Raw genomic sequence first — 21,779 nt, 5'->3', positions numbered from 1 at the left:
GTTTCTATTTAGACTATGTTGGGGAAAATCCTAGATGATGAACCTTCTGCTCTTTTAGAAAGTAGGTGTGTTGCATACAAACTTAAACTATGATACGGTCCTAAGTCTTTTTTGAATACATTCTCTACCCCTTTCCACTCCAAAGACACTGACCTTTGATTAAATTGGACAAACTTTGTCTTATAAAAAATTAAACTTCCAGAGATACAGCACAAATGAGACGAAAAGAAAAGGATTTTGAACCTCATAACTCTGCTAAATAATAAATTACAAGGATTTCAAGAATTTGTTAGATATATCTTAAAATAAAAGATCCTAGTAGGCATATTGTCTGAAATCTGGCTAATATCGGTGGAATTGCGTTCCTAAGGCCTAGATTTAATCCCGTATCCAGAGGGGTATTATCAGGTTTTATGCCAAACCTCCGAAATTTGTGTCTGGCTCGCAAAAAAGGATGATAAATGTATATCCAAGTTTTTTATGCTTTTTGTAAAGTTTTTAGGTATGCTCACCTGTGCACACGCAGCGATAGAGTGAATAGTCCCTTTATAGTTTTTATGAGACCATTAAAAGAACGAAAACTATACGACAAAAGTTAAGGTTGTCTATTTGTCTAGCTACCATAATAAGTGAAGCCATGACTTCTGTTTCAAAACAAGTATTAAAGTTACTTCGATATCATCACAATCATCACTGTTGTTGGAAGTGTCATAATTTGTCTCTACGATTGACGTTATTCGATCTACGTGGGACCGCGTTTCATTGAAGGTCACTTGTTAAATAAAAGGTTTTGTCATTATTTTCAGTTGTCTTGTCAGGTTGATGGGAGTGACTCGGCGATTCTCTTTTGATTGTTCCTGTGATTCGTCACCACTTTAAATGATTCTCTAAAAATTGGGTAATCAACCCAACAGCTGTTTAGTATTTGATTGCGACGACGGGAAATTCTGAACACTTTCTTTGGAACCATTAAGCACACATAAGCTTCACTGCTCATAGCAGAGGTGTCAATGGAGGGGGTATTTGCCCCAAACCCCTCATATTTAAAAAAAACTGTTTTGTACTTCCGTTAAAATACATTATTTTATTTTAAAAATCTCTGGATTTAGAAAAATAGACCTTGCCGGCTTCACCCCCCCCCTCTTCCTGCACACACAAATGTCAATACTTAAACATAGCCAAGGAGGAGATTTATTCCCTGACAAGTGTCGAAGAATTTATTTCTACTTGTAACATATCACGGCACTAAGCCGCTTGAGATCAACACAGCTACGATTCTTTGCTCTATTCTATTTGAAGTTCCGTTGTTTTCTCCCTGCGGCGGAGTCTCCATATTCTGCAAGGATTTTCAAGGGACAAAACCAACAAAAAAGTTACCAGAGTTGTCATTTTGGTGGAGGAGAAATATACCCGCTCCCTGAATATTCTAAAATACCTTTCATTTTTTTATAAAAAAATTTTAGAGCCACAAATTTTGTGGCTTCCTAGATTTAAAAAAATGGTATTTCCGCATTAGCCAGTGCTTACTCGAGACGTGAAGTTAGGCTAACCCTCCTGAAATATGCTAAAATATGATGAAAATATAAGTAGTGGGGGCATAATTACTTTAAACAGAACCCTATCCCTCCGAATCCAAGACCCGACACTTTTTTTAAAACTTCTTCAAGACCGGTGTTATAAATTTTCTTCAAGATGCAGGTGCATGCTACGCAATAGGGTTTGTTTTCAAAAAGATGCAGGTGCTTTTTACATACTAGAGAGTGTTTTTTCCTTGAATGTTTAAAAAACCTTAGGGTGTAGGGAGAAATCTTCAAGGTCCCGACAAATCAGGTTTTCTCTAGTTGTTACGTAATAGAGTTTGTTTATTGATACAAATGAATGCTGGTGCTTTTTACGTAATAGGGTTTGTTTACTTTGGGTTATTAGATAATAGGGTTTATTTGCTTTTTGTTGTTACGTAATGTGGTTCGTTTGCTTATGTAAATGCTTTTCTTCGGTTGTTACGTAATAGGGTCTGTTTACTTTCGTTTAAAAATTTTAACTGCATTAATAAGGTCATTGAGGTAGATTAAAACGAGTATCGACCCAATGACAGATCCTTGTGGAACGCATAAAAGTGCGAAGTAGAAAAGTGCAGATAAACCGAGATGACTCGACCAGATAAATATGATAGAAACCATGAATAACCATTCACTCTTATACCAATATGGGACAGTTTCAAAAGAAGAATCTTGTGTGTTAATGAGTCAAATGCTTTTTGAACATCAAGAAAAAGAGCAGCAGGTATCAAACCAGAGTCAAGAGCCGAATTTAAATAATCCAAGAGAGTTTCATATGCATGCTCAGTTGAGTGTTTCACCCTATAACCAAACGGAAAATCATGAAAAAAAGTGTTTAGAATTAAGAGAAACCAGAAGTTGATAAAGCATAGCTTTTTCAAAAATTCTACTAAACAATGACAAAAGAGATATGCGACGATAATTTGTAGGATCATTCCTTGATTCACGTTTAATAAGGATAATCACACGAGCACGCTTTAGAGCATTTCTATAATATTCCCTCTTTATAATCATATTTTGTAATATGATTTTTATAATATTTGATATATTAATAACTTGTATGTACAATAAAAGTCTTCGTTCTTTAGATTTCTTCTTCCAGGATAAGACTTCAATGCATAAACATTTACGCGATTCAAGCATCTTGTAGCTTGTGTACATAGGTATGCTCTAATATGTTCTGATAAAGTAAAAGACTATCAAATGCACTTAGAACAATCTTCAATGCTATCAGATAATACCCTTTAAAACATTACTTAACAAGCAGGTCAGTATCAAATGTAACCAATTTAGAGTAATTGATTTTCCCCCTTGCGTGTCAACTATTGCAGAAATAGGGAACATGTAATCCATAGCTTCATCGAAACGTTTCTCGAAAGCTTCATCGAAACGTTTCATCGAAACGCTTGGAGTTCAGTGAAATATAATGCTAGGGCCCCCGTTGAGTTGGATACTAGGGCCCCTTTGGAATGCATCACTAGGGGCCCCTATCGGAATTAGCTGTTAGGGCCTTCCCGGTGGTTAGGTTAGGGGCCGATGAAATCGGATGCTGGGGCCCAAGTAAAATTGGATGTCCGTGCCCCGTTGGAATTGGCTACTAGGACCGTCTTGAAGGCTCCCCACTAGAGGGCCCTGAAAGTTCTACCTGGCCCTCGCGGGGTTTTTTAACCAATAAAGGAAAAAACACTGTATTATGTAACAAGCAAAAGTAAACACGCCCTATTACGTAACAACCAAAGAAAAGCATTTACATTATCGAACGAACCATATTACGTAACAACGAAAAGCAAATAAAACCTATTATCTAACAACCCGAAGTAAACAAACCCTATTGCGTAACAATTAAATAAATCCTGATTTGGCTTCTGAAGGCTTTTCCCTACACCCTTAGGGTTTTAACCATTCAAGGAAATAACAGTCTCTATTATGTAACAAGCACCTGCATCTTTTAGAAAACAAGCCCTATTAAGTAACATGCACTTGCGTCTTGAAGAACATTGATAACACCTGTCTTTTGAAGAATTTTTTTTTCCAGTGTCGGTTCTAGGATTTGAAGATATAGGGCTCCGTTCAAAGTAATTATGCCCCCACTATTAATATAATACTTTAGTTTATATAATAATATAGTTTGGGATGTATATTTGTACATTACGGGGGGGGGAGGTAAAGTAACCTAATCTTACCCTTCCCCCCCCCTATTGTACAAATATATAGCCCGAATAATACAAATCTAATGCATTTTGTCACCCTTCATTTGTCTTCGCGGCTATGAACCCGGCTTCCTTAGATTTTTAACTTCAGTAAACTTCTTGAATGTTTAATGGATAACACGGAAGAAACAAAAAAAAATGCTCTTCCCTCCAATTATAGTTTGATAAATTGACGCCTCTGGTCTTGTTCTTCGCTTGGCCCCGAAGGACAGTCAAAAGCACCCGTTTTTCTTGTGTTTTTTTCTGTGGTTTGCAGCGACAACATTCGACGAGACTGCGCCACTTAGTAATATTGCAGCTTTTTACTTTAAGCCACTTTTGCTGCGTTTACATTTACACAATTCTTCATTTTCGTCAATTCAAAGATTTATTAATAGATGGGGCGTCAAAATTGAGCTTACAAGTAAAAAGTAAGAAATATGTATTTCTTTTTTCTATACTTCCTCGAGAAATTCCATCAGAGGAAAAGGATTTTGGCAGAGCAAGCAATTTTTCCTTCGAATATCCCTAATATCATGTGTTACCAACTTTTGGCAGAAACAGTATTCGTAGCAATGTAAGGAAATATATTATCCAATATCTATAAGTCCCAATTGCTTGAGTTGGACACATTTTCCCGGCGAGGGAATGAGAAATATGTTGTGTGAAGCCAATAAGTTACAGCTATTCCTGAACCGTTTTTGTCAGACTATAAAAATAATATACAAGCGAGTCTGTAGTATTCAATAGGCTTTTTTAGACTACATCAAAGAGTATTAGAAACTAAGATGAAAAGAAATCAGATTAGAGCTAAAGGAGGAAGAAAATTTGATAAGATAGGAACGCCATCTAGCGTCAGTCAGAAAAACCACCAATTTAATTATATTAATATCATTTTGCTGTATTATATTAATGTATATTTTATGATTAAGAGGTTATATTACATTGATTAAACTTGTCTTATTATTGTAAAAGTATGTTATATTGTGTTTCTATTATTTTTCTTGTTTTATTAATTTTTTTATTGTCTCTTTTGCTTTGCGTAATTATTCAGTGCTAAGTAAAGGTTTGAAGGTTTCTTACTGGGCGCCAGAAGGGTTTCTTAGCTATTTTTTCTTTTGCTTCACATCGCGTCAAAAATAAATCGGCCTCAATGGGCATAACAAAAAGGGTATGAAGCATTCAGATTGACAAAATTCAATGGCAGAAATTGATACGTAAAATCAAAGAGGGAGCGAAGGATGTTATGATTTGGTTGATCTTATATTGAAAGGTCCATTTTTAAACTATGCCAAGATTAAAACAGGAATTTTTTGGGGGGAGGGGTGCTCCTCTTCCTCTGGGGAGTTATTTGTCTCATTATTTTGCATAAAATGCGCTTTGTTATCTCTTGAATAGTTGAATTTCCAAGTTGTTCAGGTTCTACCGATCAGATTACATAATTATTTTTTATATATAATTGATTGACTTCTGTTTTCCCACAAAAGAAAATGCAGGCAAAGGAAACAGTGTTATTTTCTCATAGAAATATGACTTCTCTTTTTTTTTCTGCCCATAAATCGTCAAAAAAATTATGATCGGCATCCAAATATTTAATGGCTTAATATTTCTCAAAAAAAGAGCCAATTAGGCTTTTAAAGGGCGGAGTTATTTCCTTGTCTGTCCTGGTTTATCGCTCAGTATTACATCACCGGGAGCTGTGGTTAATCCGGTTTCAGTAGGGGTATTTTTCTCAAAAATAGGGGCGTTGATCGGGAGAGGGTGAATGGTTGCATTCCCTGTTGGATTTTAATAAGTATCTGTTTGGGGTATTTTCATTGAAAAATGCCCCTTTTTGGTATTCTCGTGGAGACTCTAAAAGAGAAAAAAATCGACCTTCTATATCTATGCCACTACAGATTACCCCCCCCCCTGAATTTTCACGAATGGATACCAGTGTTAATCAGAAATAATGTGACTGTCATATGGGAATATGTAAAATATGCCAACCAATGAAAATAAAACACACTTTTGTGCGATGGAAATATACACACAACAAAATTTTCTTATGTTGCTGAAACCTTCTCTCTTCTACGTTATGCTGACAAATTACCGTCCAATAAAATAATTAAATGTCTCACAGAAACATGATACTTTGGTTAATGCATATTAAGCTAATCTTAAGAAACGTGTATTCTTTCTAATTTTCAAATTAGTTGTGGTCAATTGAACATTGCTGATGTTCAGGCTTTTTAACAGATGACCTCAAAATTAATTCTAACGTATTATTTATACATCCTTGTCCATCTCTAAGATTGTTTCTTCTTAGCATAATTTTTCTATGCTTAGAACAGCAGTAGGGGGAGCTGCTTAGAGTAATAACAAGAGGAGGGGGCTATGAATAATTTTACGATAATAGAGGGATGTTAGTTAGTGGTAGTTTATTATAACTTGGGAGCAACAATAGAAGAATTTAGCACATTTATTGAAACAAATATAATAAAATTTAACTGTATAACAATAAATTACTTAAGTTGTAGTTTAGTTTTGTAGTATTATTAAGCATTCTTCTCCATCCCCCAAAATAAATTCTGCTTAGGATAATTGCTCCGGGTATATAACATCAATAGGGTGAAACGTGTGGGTTGGGGGGTGTAAATATTTGTATAATAATAAATCGATACAAATTAGCGATAACTTGTGTTATAATAGTGTAAGCAATAATGAAAAAAAATATATTTTTATGGAGTATTAATTTGAAAAAAACGGTCCATGATGCATGATGCAAATAAATTGCAATTTGCAAAATCCTAAGAATTAAAGTGATTTGAAAGATATATATTTCATTCATGTGTCACCGGTCATTTATATAATTTCATTTTTTTTATAAATTTTTGAAGATGTTTTTCTTATTTAATAAATATTACTTGTAAAATATTAGTCAACACTTTTTGCTATAGTTTTAATTATTTATTTAATTGATTTTTCATATGACTTTGTTAATACCTATGTTTATTTTTATTGATATTTATACCATTTTATTAATACTATGTATAAACCATTTCTAATAAAATTCATACCCGTGATTTAAACAATCAAATAATGTTTTACTGAAGGATTATTTAGGATGTCCAATAAATGAAACTTATTTATAGTTATCAGAACTCTAGCTTGTTTTGGAGCGACCCAGTGGGAAATTTGGGCAATCTGGAGAAAAATCGCTTTTGGGTTTTATTCTTTATGCCTATCTCTGGCTGTCAAAAGTTCCTCATGCCCATTTTTGGGTATTTGCTCTGGTAACTTTAAAATTGATGTGAACGATAATCTCAAATGAATCGTATGAGAAATATATACCCTGCGGTCAAGCGTGTATCTAGGATTTTGTGCGGGGGGGGGGTGCGTATTTTCTCAGGGGTTATTTTAAAACAAATATAAATAAGGTGCTTATGTGCATTTTATTACTTTTTTTACAAGTTTGACAAATATTTCAGGGGAGGGTTCAAAGCCGGTAGCCCCCCCTCGTGGATACGGCTTTGTGTGAGTGGTCAAAATGCAACATGCATTATGCCAGGTGAAACCGCAACTCAATGTCAATTCCTTCACATTTAAGCGAGTAGGGCTTAATCTAGGCACCCCCCCCCCATACAAAGATCTCGGTATCGTATTTGATATATTTGTTGTACGTTTTTAATCTTGTCAGTTTACGTACTTATGAGTTACATAAATTTGCATAATTTTCGTTTATTAGCCATAGCGATTTTCCTTCTCTTTTAGTTTATGGCAATTTTTCAAGTAAATCTGTGCATCAAGTTTAAGAAACCTAATCGACCTTTACAACGTTAATAAATGTTTTATTTCTTCTCAGTAGGTCTTAAAATGTGATTCCTTCCACAAAATACTATGTCCCTGGAACATAATAATTTTTTGTAATTTTAATTGTATTTTATAGTATTTTTCTTATTAATGCTGATGTAGTAATTCAGAATTTCAAACCATTCTTGGCAATGAAGAGTGACCATTGTCAATAGTATGCCATTGAAGCTATAAAATTTGATTTTTTTTTCAATAGAGCTGCTTTTTGCGCTAATTGCAATTATTATTAATCCATAAATTTTAAATTTACCTGTTTAAAGCTCATAAGAAAATTTTTATGAAAAAAAAACTAAAATGGACATGATCTTGACGAGAATTATATATCCAAATTTTTCATGCCTGAGAACCTGAAGCAGACGTTTTGGGCCCTTATTAAGGAAATTACAATTGTTCGTGAGAAAGATGAGCTCCCTATATTTTCCTCATAACAATCACCTTAAAGGTCTTCCAGGTCAATCTAGGATAAGGATAAAACTACGTCCGAAGATCCCTTCAAATGTGGGTGCTAAGGGTTTGAAAACTTTCCTTTTGCTTACCTCCCTAACATTGGAAGGATTGGAGGTATCCCCTATTATATTTTTCTGAGGTAGAGCAGTAGTAATTAATATAAAAGGGTCGATAGTAATAGAGTATTTATTAGTATAAAAGGAATGCTACTCTTTCTTTATTAATGCTACTACTTCTAGTCCTTTTGTATTTGTACCGCTCCTTTTATATTAATACCAAATTAAAATTAAAATAAGAACTCCCTTTAGGTAGAATTTACTCCTTTCATACTTAATTCTACTCCTTTTTATTAATACTGCTCCTCTTTTATAATACTTTAAATTTATGAGCTGATATTATATTTACAAATTTCTAACCCTTCCCCATCCCATGAATGTTTGAAAACTTTAGATTTAAGGACTGTGTATGAAGGAGGTTTTACGGGCTTGTAGTTAGGATACTCCTTTTTTGCGCAAACAAATTTTTATTGCGTGAGATGATTATGTTGATGTACTTATCTCCACATTGTTGGGAGGAGTAGAGGCATTCCCAAATAAAAAAAATTCTGACTGATCCTACTCTTTTAAAATATTGACGGTTATGAGCTGATGTTACGTTTATACATTTAAAACCATCCCCCAACCTCCCAAAGTTTTTTTTTAAACTTTGATTTAAGAGGGGTGTATGGAGGAGGTGTTTGTGGCTGGTAGTTAGGATACTCGTATTTTTTATGCAAAGCAAGCTTTTATTGCATGAGATGGTTATGCTGATATACTTATCTCCAAATCCTTGGGAGGGGTGGAGGCACCCCCAAATAAAAAGTGACTAATCCCCCTCTTTTAAAATACTTGAAGGTTATTGGCTGATATTATACTTATAAATTTCAAACCCTCCCATGCATGTTTTGAAACTTTAGATTTAAGGACTGTGTATGAAGGAGGTTTTAGCGGCTTGTAGTTAGGATACTCCTTTTTTACGCAAAACCAATTTTTATTGCGTGAAATGATTACATTGATATACCTATCCAGGGGTGATATACTTATGATATACTTAGGGGTGTTATACTTATTGATATACTTATCCTTGCCAGGGGTGGAAGCAGCTCAAACAAAAAAAAAATCTGACTAATCCTCCTCTTTTAAAATACTTGAAGGTTATGATCTGATATTGTGTTTATACATTTCAAACCCTCCCCCGACCTCCCAAATTTTTTTTGTAACCTTAGATTTAAGAGCGGTGTACGAAGGAGAAGTTAGTGGCTGGTAACTAAGATACTCCTATTTTCTTACGCTGAGCAAATTTTTATTGCGTGAGATTATTATGTTGATGTACTTATCTCCATATTTTTGGCAGGGGAGGAGTCAACCCGAAATAAAAAAAGATATTTGACTAATCGCCTCAATTTGAAATAATTAAAAGTAATATAATCAAATAAAATTAAATAAAGTTAAATATAATTAAATAAAGTTAAATTAATAAAATTAAAATAAATTAATAAAGTTAAATAAAATAAAATCAACTTAAATATAATTAAATAAAGTAAAATAATTTAGAAAGGTGTCTCAATTAGATTTTAGCCTCCTTCTAGCCAGGATACTCCTACTTCATAATGTAAAACTAACACACCTCAATGAACCCTTTTATACAAGAAGTACAGTTAAAATTGAGTTTCAAAAGTGGGAGGTTGAGGTGGGCGATAGCCCTGAAGATGGCATTGCGAACAGATAGAAATTAAATTTTAAAAGCAGTGTTTTTTAATGAACATGAGTTATGTATATTTAATGGAGTTACCACCCTATCAACTTTCCATATTTAAAGCTAAAATCTAACATGAGAGCAATATACCCTAACATATTTAGATTATATGTCGCCGTATCGTGGCTGTATCCAAGATTTTTATACGGGAGGGCGGGTGGAGGGTTCAAACCGGGTCATGACATTCTAAAATGCTATCAAGAAAAAATCGTTAAACTTTAAGGGTGATAGGTCTGCTTAGTAATATCTTTTCGAGTTAAGTTTTGAAGTCATTATTTATTTTCTACTACTACTAATTGCAAGTTACCACTCACTGCAGTACCAAGTCACCTAAGCCCGACAGTTGCGCACACTTCTCCTCCACCCCAATCTATTTAAGGCTTTACTCTTCCCCCCTCCTGTGGCTGGAAAAAAAATTGTTTGCGTCAAATTTGTAGCTGGACAAAATCGTTAGCCTGCAGTTGCAATTAAATATAATTTCAAATTGATAATTATTTCAAAATGATAATTTCGAATGATAATATTTTAAAAGACAATTAGAAAACGAATTTAGCTTCAACCGACCGCCAGTCTTATAGGTACCCAGGTGTCGTGATCCACTCTCCATTATTGGGGAGGGGAATCAACTCACTATTATCGGAGGAACTTTCCCATTCCCTCTATGGGAACGTAGGATCGATTTACGATTATTCTCTAATGAAAAACTATTAATTACTTCTAGAACCGAAGGTGGGGAGTATCTCCCAGAGGGAATGTACCCTCCTAAGATAGGTCTTTCAGGAAATTGTGCAAAATTATAGGCTAAAAAACACTCCTTTATTATTCGAGATCCTTGGATAAAATCAATGAAACCTTTCTCCTAAAATTGTAGGTATGGACCAGGCTTTTATTTACGAGGGAGAGCATCGAGCCCCCCCCCCCCCTCCCATAAGATTTATCTTATGCCATGTTTTTATCACGCTTATTTCAGTTTCTTTTTAATTGTGCTTCCCACGTAACGCCAATCTGAAAAAAAAAAAAAATTAGAAAAATTCTGCAGAAAACTGAAAGGCATTAATATAGGAATTATTTTGTAACAGAGAGAGAAACCCCCCAAAAAAGTAAAAAACAGCGACTTGTGGGAAAAATATAAGGTATTTTTTAAATAAAAAGTGGAGTAAATAAATATAGAAGTGGTTTGGGTGTTTCCCCTCTCCAATGTACGCTATTGCGCCTTAATATATATTTCTTTATACAAACTTTTATTTTCTTTTCCTTTTTACTGACTGTGAAGTTTATGCTAAATTTTATTTCAATTTCAGTTCAATTCGTTGAAATACAAAATGATATAAATATAGCATTAATCCAAACGGCAGCCCGAATAAAGACATAAAAGCAATTGATACTGGGCGGCCACATATTTAAAAAAAATCCTCACAAGAAAGTCCCTCAACAAGCAAAAAAAAAAAAACAAAAAAAAGAAATAAAATAAGCAAATTATGTTTTTTTACACTATGGTACTAATTCATGGAAGAGTCGGGGAGGGATGTTTTTCGATATATTAAAGAAATCACAGGAAAGCAAATTTCAAAACTTATGGGTGACATTTGTTTTTAAGAAAAACATCAAAAAACATATTTCGGAAAATCTAGAGGGTCCATTTTGCTTGGGTGTTCATCCCTCCCTTAATTGGTACTCTTGCTCATACACTTAAAATTGCAAAACAGTAAATTTTAATAAACTATTCTAGTTGTCTTCTTGTAGGTGACATTCATCTCCTAATTGATTCAAATTTAATTTCTACTAACTGTCGTTTGATTAAACAGGAAGTCCGTTGGTGTGAACGGGGTTTCAGTAATCAGTATCAATTGCCTGATTGATGGTTTTTTAAATGGTTCGGTGTTGCCAATTATCACTGCCACTTGTCGACAAAATCTATCATCGAAAAAGGCGCCGATTCAATTAGCTCAATAAATTGAACGTTGAGTACAAAATTTAAAAGAGTATCTTGTGACAGGAGCGATTTTTGGAGCGGGAAGTCTGAAAGAGCCGAAGTTTGTTTAGATTGCTCATTGGAAATTATTACCTAAATGTCTATTTGAGATATTTAATGCTAATACGGTTTGATTGAAGTATTTTCATTATAGATTAGTGAATATAGAGGTACGAAAGCTAGTGTGTCTCTTTGATAATGTCATCATCACTATTTATTATTTTAAATGATTCTTCCTCAAGAACACCGCCTCTAAAAATACACTTTATGCTTTTAGGGACCAGGGTAATCGTAAAATACCAAGGGCAGTGCAAATGAATTGGTTATATGGAAATTACAAAAAGAAAATGTCTCAAAATTTGGGACAAATCGGAAATTCAATTTTTAATGGAAAATACCACCATATGCAGTCTTGCAGTTTTGCGCCGAATTCTTAAGAAGAAATGTGGATGAAAAACTAGTAAAAAATAAGAAAATAGTAAAAAATAATTGGTAAACTAGTAAAAAACATGAAATCTAACAACTTTAAAAGGAGTAGCTTTTCTTTGGTGTCTTCAGAAATTAATAAATTGCTCAAATTTAGTGAATTAGATATGTTTATTTATTTTTGTGGTTCAGCGTGGCAACACTGACGAAAATATGGTAAAGTCCAAGACTTTCTATTTTTGAAACAACCAGCAGAAAAATGTAAAAAAAAAAAAAAAATCACGGTTTCCATATATTAATAAACCTGTGATTGGTCCTGAAGGTTGGTATGGGGGAGGGCACAAAATTTTTTATTATGGTGTCCTTGATACTTTATCAATCATGTTTCTATGCCTTGTGGGTTTTGTCCCATGGAAAGCATAGATAAACAGATAAGCCCTTTGGAGAAAACTTTGTAACCCTAAATTTAGCCTTCTTTAATCGGGTTGAAATTTGCGCTATATATAAGTTTAGAGGACGAGGCTGTTAAATCTAGCAGCAAATAAATATCCCGAGGGGTGCTTACTTTCAGAAATCATGCTCACCATTTGGAGGATGCCAAGCATGACAGAAGTGTTCTAAGCGTGGCAGTAACTATGCCAAGCGTGGCTGAAACGGTGCGGAACGCTTAGCGTTCCAAGATACACACCGGGAAATAGAAAGTGGGTGTCCTCTCGGAATATCCCCCTGTAAAAATTATAGAGTTATTACTTTGCTTGAATGACACATGCTTGGTGTTCAAAAATCTTCTCAAAACTAAGATAGCCCAACATAATTCAACCATCCACAGAAATAGATCTGTTTTCCTTAGTATACCTTTGCCTTTATGGTACTATATGCCTCATATTTCATTTTTAATCGTCATTTTCACCTGACTTGGGAAAATTGGCGAAAACCCCCTGCCCCCCAGGATTTTGACGAAATTATGCCACTGGTCAGATACCCAATATAATTGTTTATTGGGGAATATTTATGTTCAATTTAACCCCTTTTCAATTCAATTTGATGCACGTTTCGATTTTAAAATATTCTTTTGTGTCTTTCCATAAATAAAATGAGTAGATAAAATTTTATTTTTCAAAAAATCGCAGCATGTGGGAACCAACGGCCACGAGGAAAGTTCCAATTTTGGGTTTAACGACTTTTTTCATATTGGCTTTGAGAAAAATATAATTTTCAATGGCCAAACAGTTTTTTATTGACTTTGGTATTTAAATCATTTCTTGACTGTACAAATCTAAGGATCAGTCTTGTGCTTTCACCCCTAAGCCTCAAAAAACATAAAAAAGTGGACCCTGCGTTGCGTGCAAAAAAAAACAACTGTTACACTATTCTCATAGGATAAACAATGTTGAAGATAACTCATAAAAGTTGAGAATAGTAACTGTTTTAGAATAGATCCCTGAGAGACACCAATCTCATCAAGAGAGATTTATGCTGTGACATATATAGCCTTGAACTCATACAAGATTTAAATACAATTTTATGAGATCCAATAATTGTTTGGCCGAATGATTTGATCTTTTTGGCCACATTAACCGTTTGATTTAACGCCTAGACCTGACTAAACACAAAAACAAACTCTGTCTAATCTGCAAACTTAACTGCTACAGTATTATTATTGGGAATAAAATGGAGGAAATTATTTATATAAATTAAAAATAGTAACTCTCCTAGTACAAATCCTAACCAACTTGACTTCTGAAGAACTCATATAATGCGGCAACTTTCATAATAGTCACACAGAAAAATAGTATTACTACCAAAATACGGCTATTTATACACGCCTAAATTGATTCCTCAATCCTACTTTACTGATGACACTAATGTTGATTCCCTAAGTTTCCCCTCTTCCTTACCGATCAATAGGTCATGTACTTATTTCCCATAATGGATCGGGTGCGTCAAAATGACAAATATGACCTATGATAGCATTATTGGTAAACATGGCCCGGCTATTTCACAGTTAATCAATAAAGCTAATACTTATTAGTGTATAAAGGGAGAAACATAATTGGAAATGCAATGACACAGGTGCTTTGAATGCAAGAGAAATTCCCGTACAGGGAATTTCAAGAGGAATTGCAAGAGAAAATTCCCGTACAGGGATATGATATGGTCGAAAACCGGGACTGAAAGACAATACTTATATTTACCCCCTTTTTTTTAGTGAGTTATATGACCCAGTGCTAAACAAATAAATCACAAACAATGGCTTTGTTGGGTTATTAGTGGTCGTAGTGGGTGATTTTTTTCTGGGGGGGGGGTACAAGAAATGGTATTTGTTAATAATGCGGAACACTCCCAAGAAGAGAAGTTAGGTTAATCCTAATTTGGATAATAATATAATTTGGTCTATATTTTTGCGCATTAAGGGGGTGGGGTAAAGTATTTGGACAGTGTACCTAATCTAACCCCTCTCTTAATGTGCAAATTATAGCAGTATTGTACCACTCGTCACTTGTCTTAGTATCTGTGAGACAGGTTTTCTGATGTCTAAGCTTAGCGTTCTTCTTGATTGTGTTCCGTATTATTAACAAGTACCCAAGGAACTTCCCAAAACGTATACAAAATATTTTCATATGCATTCTTGTTACTTTTTTAGAGTTGCACAAAAATTTCGAAGAGGGATTCACACCCAGTAACCCCTCCCTCTCAGTATACGGCCTTGCCTTGATTGATTAATTTTAATCCATACTGAGTACTTCGCTGGCTAATCTACCAAATACAGCACAAAATACCAGAAATTAAAAAAAAAATCAAATCAAGGAGGCACACTCGTGCCTCTTATAAAGAGGCGACACACGACAATGTTAAGCGATCTTCGGTTCCAGTGGTCGCAGAGGGATGGGGAGGGATGCATTTCGTAGCCCGAGCTCCAACTAAGAAACCTGCAAAATTTCATCCCCCTCCAACTTTTCCTTCATGGGGAAAATCTGGCCGAAAGTTTCGACCCGTCAACCCCAGCCCTCCTTTAACGTTGTCCGATCGGGCTGAAATTCACAAGTTAAGGTCCCCTAGGGCCCAGGAGCTTATCCGCGAAATTTCAGCTTGATCGGATAACTCCTTCCCTGTTTTCCAGAAACCGCGCATAGCCACTTAAAATTCATTTACTTTTTTTTTCTAGACGCCTACAGGTCACATCCGACATCGGATCTGGGTGTACGAAGACTCATTCGATGCGGAATTCTCCGAGTAATTTTCCTGGAAAGTTTCGTAGGAAAATCTTAACCCCCCGAAAGTTTCGACCCTCCACCCCCCCCCCCCCCTTTTAACGTTGTCCGATCGGGCTGAAATTCACAAGTTAAGGTCCCCTACGGCCCAGGAGCTTATCCGCGAAATTTCAGCTCGATCCGATAACTCCTTCCCTGTTTTCCAGAAACCACTCATTAGCTATTTAATTAACGGATTTCTCTCCATAAGAGCCCATGTTAATTTGACATTTTTAAAAGTTATTGAGAAGTTATATTTACACACATGCAAGTTATTAGCTCAGTTGGTAGAGCGTGAGACTTTTAATCCTCGGGTCAAGGGTTCAAGTCCCTTACGGGCGGTTTTTTTTCACAACATCAAAAAAATTTTGATATCACCTGGACAGCTTATCATTTGAGAGATAACAGAATATTAGCTTCTTATGAGCAAAAGAAACATTTCGGTCATTCTATCTATTTTTTTTCTATTTTATACAATGATTTAAAAGCGGGGGGGGGGCAGCCACCCAAGTTCCTCTCCTAATTCCTGTACGAGGAGTACAGGAATTATTAAATTACATCCACCATGGATTGTAGAAAAACGTACAGAAATAATATGAAAAAAACTTCGTTTTCTTAAAGAGTTAAAGAGGCTGCGTCCCAAAGTCGAACCTTAAAACGTACAGGAATTAGAAGAGGCAGTTGGGGGGCTGCCGCCCCCCAAACCCCCAGCTTTTAAAGACTCTTTTGTACAGGTTTTTTGTTTTTTTGCTAACCCCCCGCTCTTGGCTTCGGAAAGGCCCTCTTTTAATTAACAAAAAATTGAAATGAATGAATAATGGAATAACTTCGAAAAATGTTAAACACAAGAGGACAGGAGAACCATTGCGCCGAAACTAGTAATTAGTAACAATGAAGTCCCCCCACAAAAAAAAACCTGTACAAAAGAGTCTTTAAAAGCTGGGGGTTTGGGGGGCGGCAGCCCCCCAACTGCCTCTTCTAATTCCTGTACGTTTTAAGGTTCGACTTTGGGACGCAGCCTCTTTAACTCTTTAAGAAAACGAAGTTTTTTTCATATTATAGCACAAAGAGGTAAGCAGAAACAAAAATCTGGTTAAAGGAGGCGGATATCTCTATCAATCAAAAGTTCTTTAGGCAAACAAATTCTTGGCACTTGTCCACTATTCAGAAAACACCCAAGTTGATTCAATTTACAGATACGGAGTTAAAACAGCTGAGATGCTTGGGAGTTAGATTAGATACATATAACTTGAGCTGTATATTTTTACATTAGGGGGGTTAAGTGTTAAGTGGGGGTTAAGTGCGTGCAAAATGTACCAACCAAATATTTATTAAAATATAGCTACGATAATTTCTTAAACCACATTGGCCTGCCATAACATAGAAAACGAGGAAAAATAGGGTTTTCAAGGGCCAAATGAAAATGTTGTTCGTTATTATCCGTCGTTGTTCGTTAGTATCCGTCGATGGCAGTTCACATTTGTTTGGATTTTGTGCAAACCGCGGATGTTGGCGAATAACTCACTTTATTGTTGTTAGGCATTGGATTTTTTAATTCTTTTAGTTTTTTGTGTTTTATTTGATTTTTTTGGCGTTTTTTTTCATTGGTTTTGTTATACTTTCCGTGTTTGTTATTTGGTTTTTGCTTTTTCCTTGATCCTATTATTTTGGTCGCGCTGAAGAAGAGAGGCGGTTGTTCTCTCGAAATATTCGCTTTTTGTGTTTTCTTCAGTATTTTCATTTGGCCTTTAAAAACCCCATTTTTGATCGTTTTCTTTGTTTATGAAATATAGCTACAGTATGGTTTTCCACTGAGCCGAAGCTAATTGTATTCGTATACAGACAGTAGTAAACCGGTTATTGTCTGATATTGCAGATCCAAATTCTTGATGTCTTATGAATAATGGACAAGTACCAAGTTCTTATTTTGGTGTCCTTAGTGGTTTAATATTTCCGTAGTATCCCATTTTGTGTTGCTTACGCTAATTTTATCTTTTTTCCTACCATTATCAAATATGGAAAAAAGACTAAATAAAAGAAAATACCTTAATTAGTCTTCTTTTAACATATGGTACTTAAAGGAGTAGTAGCAGGGTTGCCACCAGGTCAAAAATAAATTCAGTAACATATTGAAAAAGAGACTTTAGCAGACATGAAGCCATACTAATAACTTGTTAAGTAAACTGAATTAAACTGAATTAACTGGATTAAATCAGACAATAATGAGATTCAAACGGCTTTCATTTTGTAATAAGAACTAAATATCTGATTCAGGAAATAAAAAAGATAAAAATCATCAAACATTCCATCCTTTGATCTTCTAACAAAGAAAAAGGAACAGGTGAAAGAAATGCTGAAACAATCATGTTGAATGACTTACATACCAAACTAAAATAATTTTGGGAGTCCCTTTGGAGAACGTCATTTTTCTTTAAAAACGTTTGACGTTTTCCGCTAAAGTTTTGTTGAAAAACAAAATCGGAATGCCGGCGATCATTTATTGTCTCCCGGTGAATGTCTTATTACAAACAGGAAATTTCTAGCGATATATCATCTTCGATATTGTCTGGAGCGTTCTCCGATCTGATTTAGTCGTATTAATAATCCAAAGATATGATCTAACTTCTTTGAAGTTTGTTTCCCAAGATAAAATGTAGATTTGATTCCAGTCGGATGTTTTGAAAATTAAATAAAACTTGGCATTGATGGATCGAAGCATGGTGAGTCCTAATGACCCAAAGACATTGAAATAAATCATATTTTGCCTCCTATCCCTCTCTTAGGCACTTTTGCCCCCTTTACCCCCTTGGGCCCATTCATACTTCAAAGCCACAATTTTCTAAGATGTTTAGGTACTTGTTCCTTATTCAGAAAACACCTAGAATTTGGATCTCTAATATCAGACAATAATCGGTTTATTGCCGTTTGTATACGGAGACATTTATCTTAGGCTCTGTGGAAAACTAAATTAAGCTATATTTTAATAAATATTTAGTTGGTATCTTGGTTAGATTAGGTTACATTTGCATGCAGCCCTACAACACTTAACCCCCCTCCTAATTTTCAAATATACAGCCCAAATAATATATATATATATATATATATATATATATATATATATATATATATATATATATATATATATATATATATATATATATATATATATATATATATATATATATATATATATATATATATATATATATAATAGTAATAATTTATTTCAGAAAAAGCCCGTGGGCCATAGGAAATTTACATAACAAAAAACAAACAACAAATTAACTAAAACAATTTAATACTATTTAAAGAAAACGCTCCCGATGTGCCGCTGCAATCCTGACAAAATCTTGCTATCCTTTTAATACTCAGGAAATTTGTCTCTTTCATTCTATCTACCATCCATATCTCATTCAATTTTTCTTTACCATACATCTCTCGCCTCCGTTCATTCAGTTCGACACATTCACACAAAAAAGGTATTAAACTTTCATCCTGAGATCCACACATAGGACAAGCAATAGATTCTACCTTCTCCCCTTTTCTCCCTTTATGCTTTCTTTTCTCACCAATCAAAAATCCATCTTTTCTCACCAATCAAAAATCCATTTCCCCTCCAAAAATCCAGGAAATTATTGGTATATGGGGTCTGATATATATATATATATATATATATATATATATATATATATATATATATATATATATATATATATATATATTACAAGACTTTATGGCTAGGTATATCAGCATTTATAAATCTTCATCTGTTTAAATATTTTATTTTCACTGTAGGGAATACGGCCGGCCCCTGCTTATCCTAGCCAACCGGACCACACCGAGAAGATCACAATGTGGAGACTAATTCAAGCAGTGCCAAGAACCAAAAACTGTCAATGACATCTTTCTTTCAAAAATCAGCTACTCTGATGCTTTTTATACTATGAGAGGAATGGACCCGCTTTTCATTTGAAGAAGGGGAGTCCCCTTACATAAAAATCATTTTAACAATAATAACGAGCTATACAAATTAAGGAAAAGAAATTGGTCACTTGTGTATTGTTAAGAACACACTCGATAAGCGAAGTTAGGTTCTTTCGTGAAACAAAATACGATGCAAAAATCCGGTTTCATAGCCACAAAGAAAGAACTCAATTTAGTTTGCTACGCATAGTGATAGAAGATAGTGTCTGAACAGTATCTGAAATTTTTGAATTAACACGGAATAGTTGTGGGCATCAAGTCATGGCAAATTGTAGGAAAAGCCAAGACAGATAGTCCAATTGAGTCAGAAACAAACCTGGTATTAATCCATGGCACAATTTTCCTAATAAAATTATTATATTTTCATCATATTTTGTTTTATTTCATTAGCTTTATCAAAAGTCTCGGCTATGTATTTGCACATTAGGGGCGGCGGGGTGCATTATATAAAATACCTAACTTGACCTAACATAATCTAACCACCTTTATATATAAAATATTTAATTAAAATGTACCTGCATCATAGTTTGTTTCACGAAAGAACCTAACTTCACTTATTGAGTGTGTTCTGAATAATACACAAGTACCAGAAATTGTTATAGTCAGAAGAGGAATGGACCCACTCAATATAAGAGGAATGGACCCACTTTTCATTCAAAGAAGGGAAATCCCCTTACAAAAAAAAAAATATTAACAATAATAACGAGCTATACAAATTAAGCAACAGAAATTGTTATACTCACAATAGATTTATGGATTTAACATTGACAAGTTCTTCAGGAGAGTTTCTACTCAGTAATGGGGAAATTGGTGGTGGTTTTACAATTGAAGATATTTATTGCTATATTTCTATATGACATTTATCAAGGTTAAGATCTGTGATGGACTGTTGCATTGCCATCACTTACAGGATGTCCATATATAAACTCTAATTGTTTTCTCAAACTTGAAGACACTTATTAAAGATGGTATGTAGCAATTGCATCACACTACAGATAATTTGCAGCTGTGTCTCACTATAAACATGATTATTTGACAACAATTAGAAAAGGAGAGATCGGGGAAAATCCTGACTGTTACAAAGATTCACGCATGCGTACACGTAATAATTGCTTTTTTAGGGGGAGGGGAAAGCAGAACTCCTTTCATTTGGTGGGGTGGGCAAAGGGTTAACACACTTCTTTGCCAGAAAAGTTTCTGCATTGTTAAATTATTGTATTTTTATATTGCTTTGTTCTAGGGGGGGGGGGGTTATAGGATAATGTACAGGATAAAAAGGTAATGCAATTCAAAATTTTTAATTCACTCATAACAATGCTTTATAAATGAGTATTTAATTTCATAACTTTATTTGCCTTAGTAATATTATTGCTGAAATTAATTTCGAATATTTTGATTTTTTAGTATTGTAAATTTTGACTGTTTTGCAACTTTTTTTTTTATTTAATGCTTCCGTGTTAAAAACTGTGCTGCAGTTCCATTGGTTGATTTTTACGACGTATTTTTTTTTTTTAATTAACCACATTATACCATGTTTCTGAACAGGAAATAGCCCTCCCATTCAAATAAAGGCTTATCGAATACATCGAGTTAAATGTTGTTTGGCAGATTTAGATTGAAAAGAAAGTGGAATTTCTGGAGACCTGTTCTAAGCCTAAGAGACCATCGGTTCTTTCGTGAGAAATATGAAGTGAGTGAATAGAAGCGAAAGTTTTTGGCCCAAGTCAGACGCATGATGGAAAGCCACTTTTTTGGCTTTTTTGTGCTGGGTGGAGGGTGGGGTGGGATTGTTTTAGGGTGTTGGACCCCCTTCCCCCCAAAAAAGTTTATCCGACTTGTGAAAAGCGTAACTAAAATGAAAATATCAAATTTTGATGCCTTTTTAAAGTTTCCAGAAAAATTCTTTTGTAAACTCTCCTCGTCCCCCCAAAAAAATAAATCCTGGATATGGTCCTGTACTCAAGGTCTAAGATTTTTCGAAATATCTGTATAATTGGTTTCTTATAAACTACCCCATGTATACGGAATTATGATTTGTTCTGAGGGAAAAATCATTGTAGGAAAACAAACAATGCGAATGAAATTCGCGCAAAGGGACCTCTGGGTCCAGTGTTTTTTATAATTTGCCGTTTCTTACAAGGAGGAGGCTGACATTATTAATCCTCCCCAAAATCCTCCCCCTAATCCTCCAAATGGCACCATTTTGGAGGGAGTAATAATGTCAACCTCCTCCTTCTAAGAAATGGCAAATTGTAAAAAAAAAACACGGGACCCAGAGGTCCCCTTGCTCGAATTTCATTCACAT

General features: G+C 34.6%; 1 protein-coding gene across 3 annotated transcripts in view; it reads left to right on the top strand.

Moving 5' to 3' along the window:
* Positions 1-21,779, top strand: part of LOC136040124 (homeobox protein cut-like) — a 233,528-nt gene that overhangs the window by 29,001 nt on the left and 182,748 nt on the right. The window lies entirely within an intron of this gene.

This window comes from Artemia franciscana, chromosome 20 (assembly GCF_032884065.1).
Source record: "Artemia franciscana chromosome 20, ASM3288406v1, whole genome shotgun sequence".
NCBI classification, from domain to species: Eukaryota; Metazoa; Arthropoda; class Branchiopoda; order Anostraca; family Artemiidae; genus Artemia; species Artemia franciscana.
Note: the sequence above shows the minus strand (reverse complement) of the source record. Positions and strands in the feature narration are given on the sequence as shown.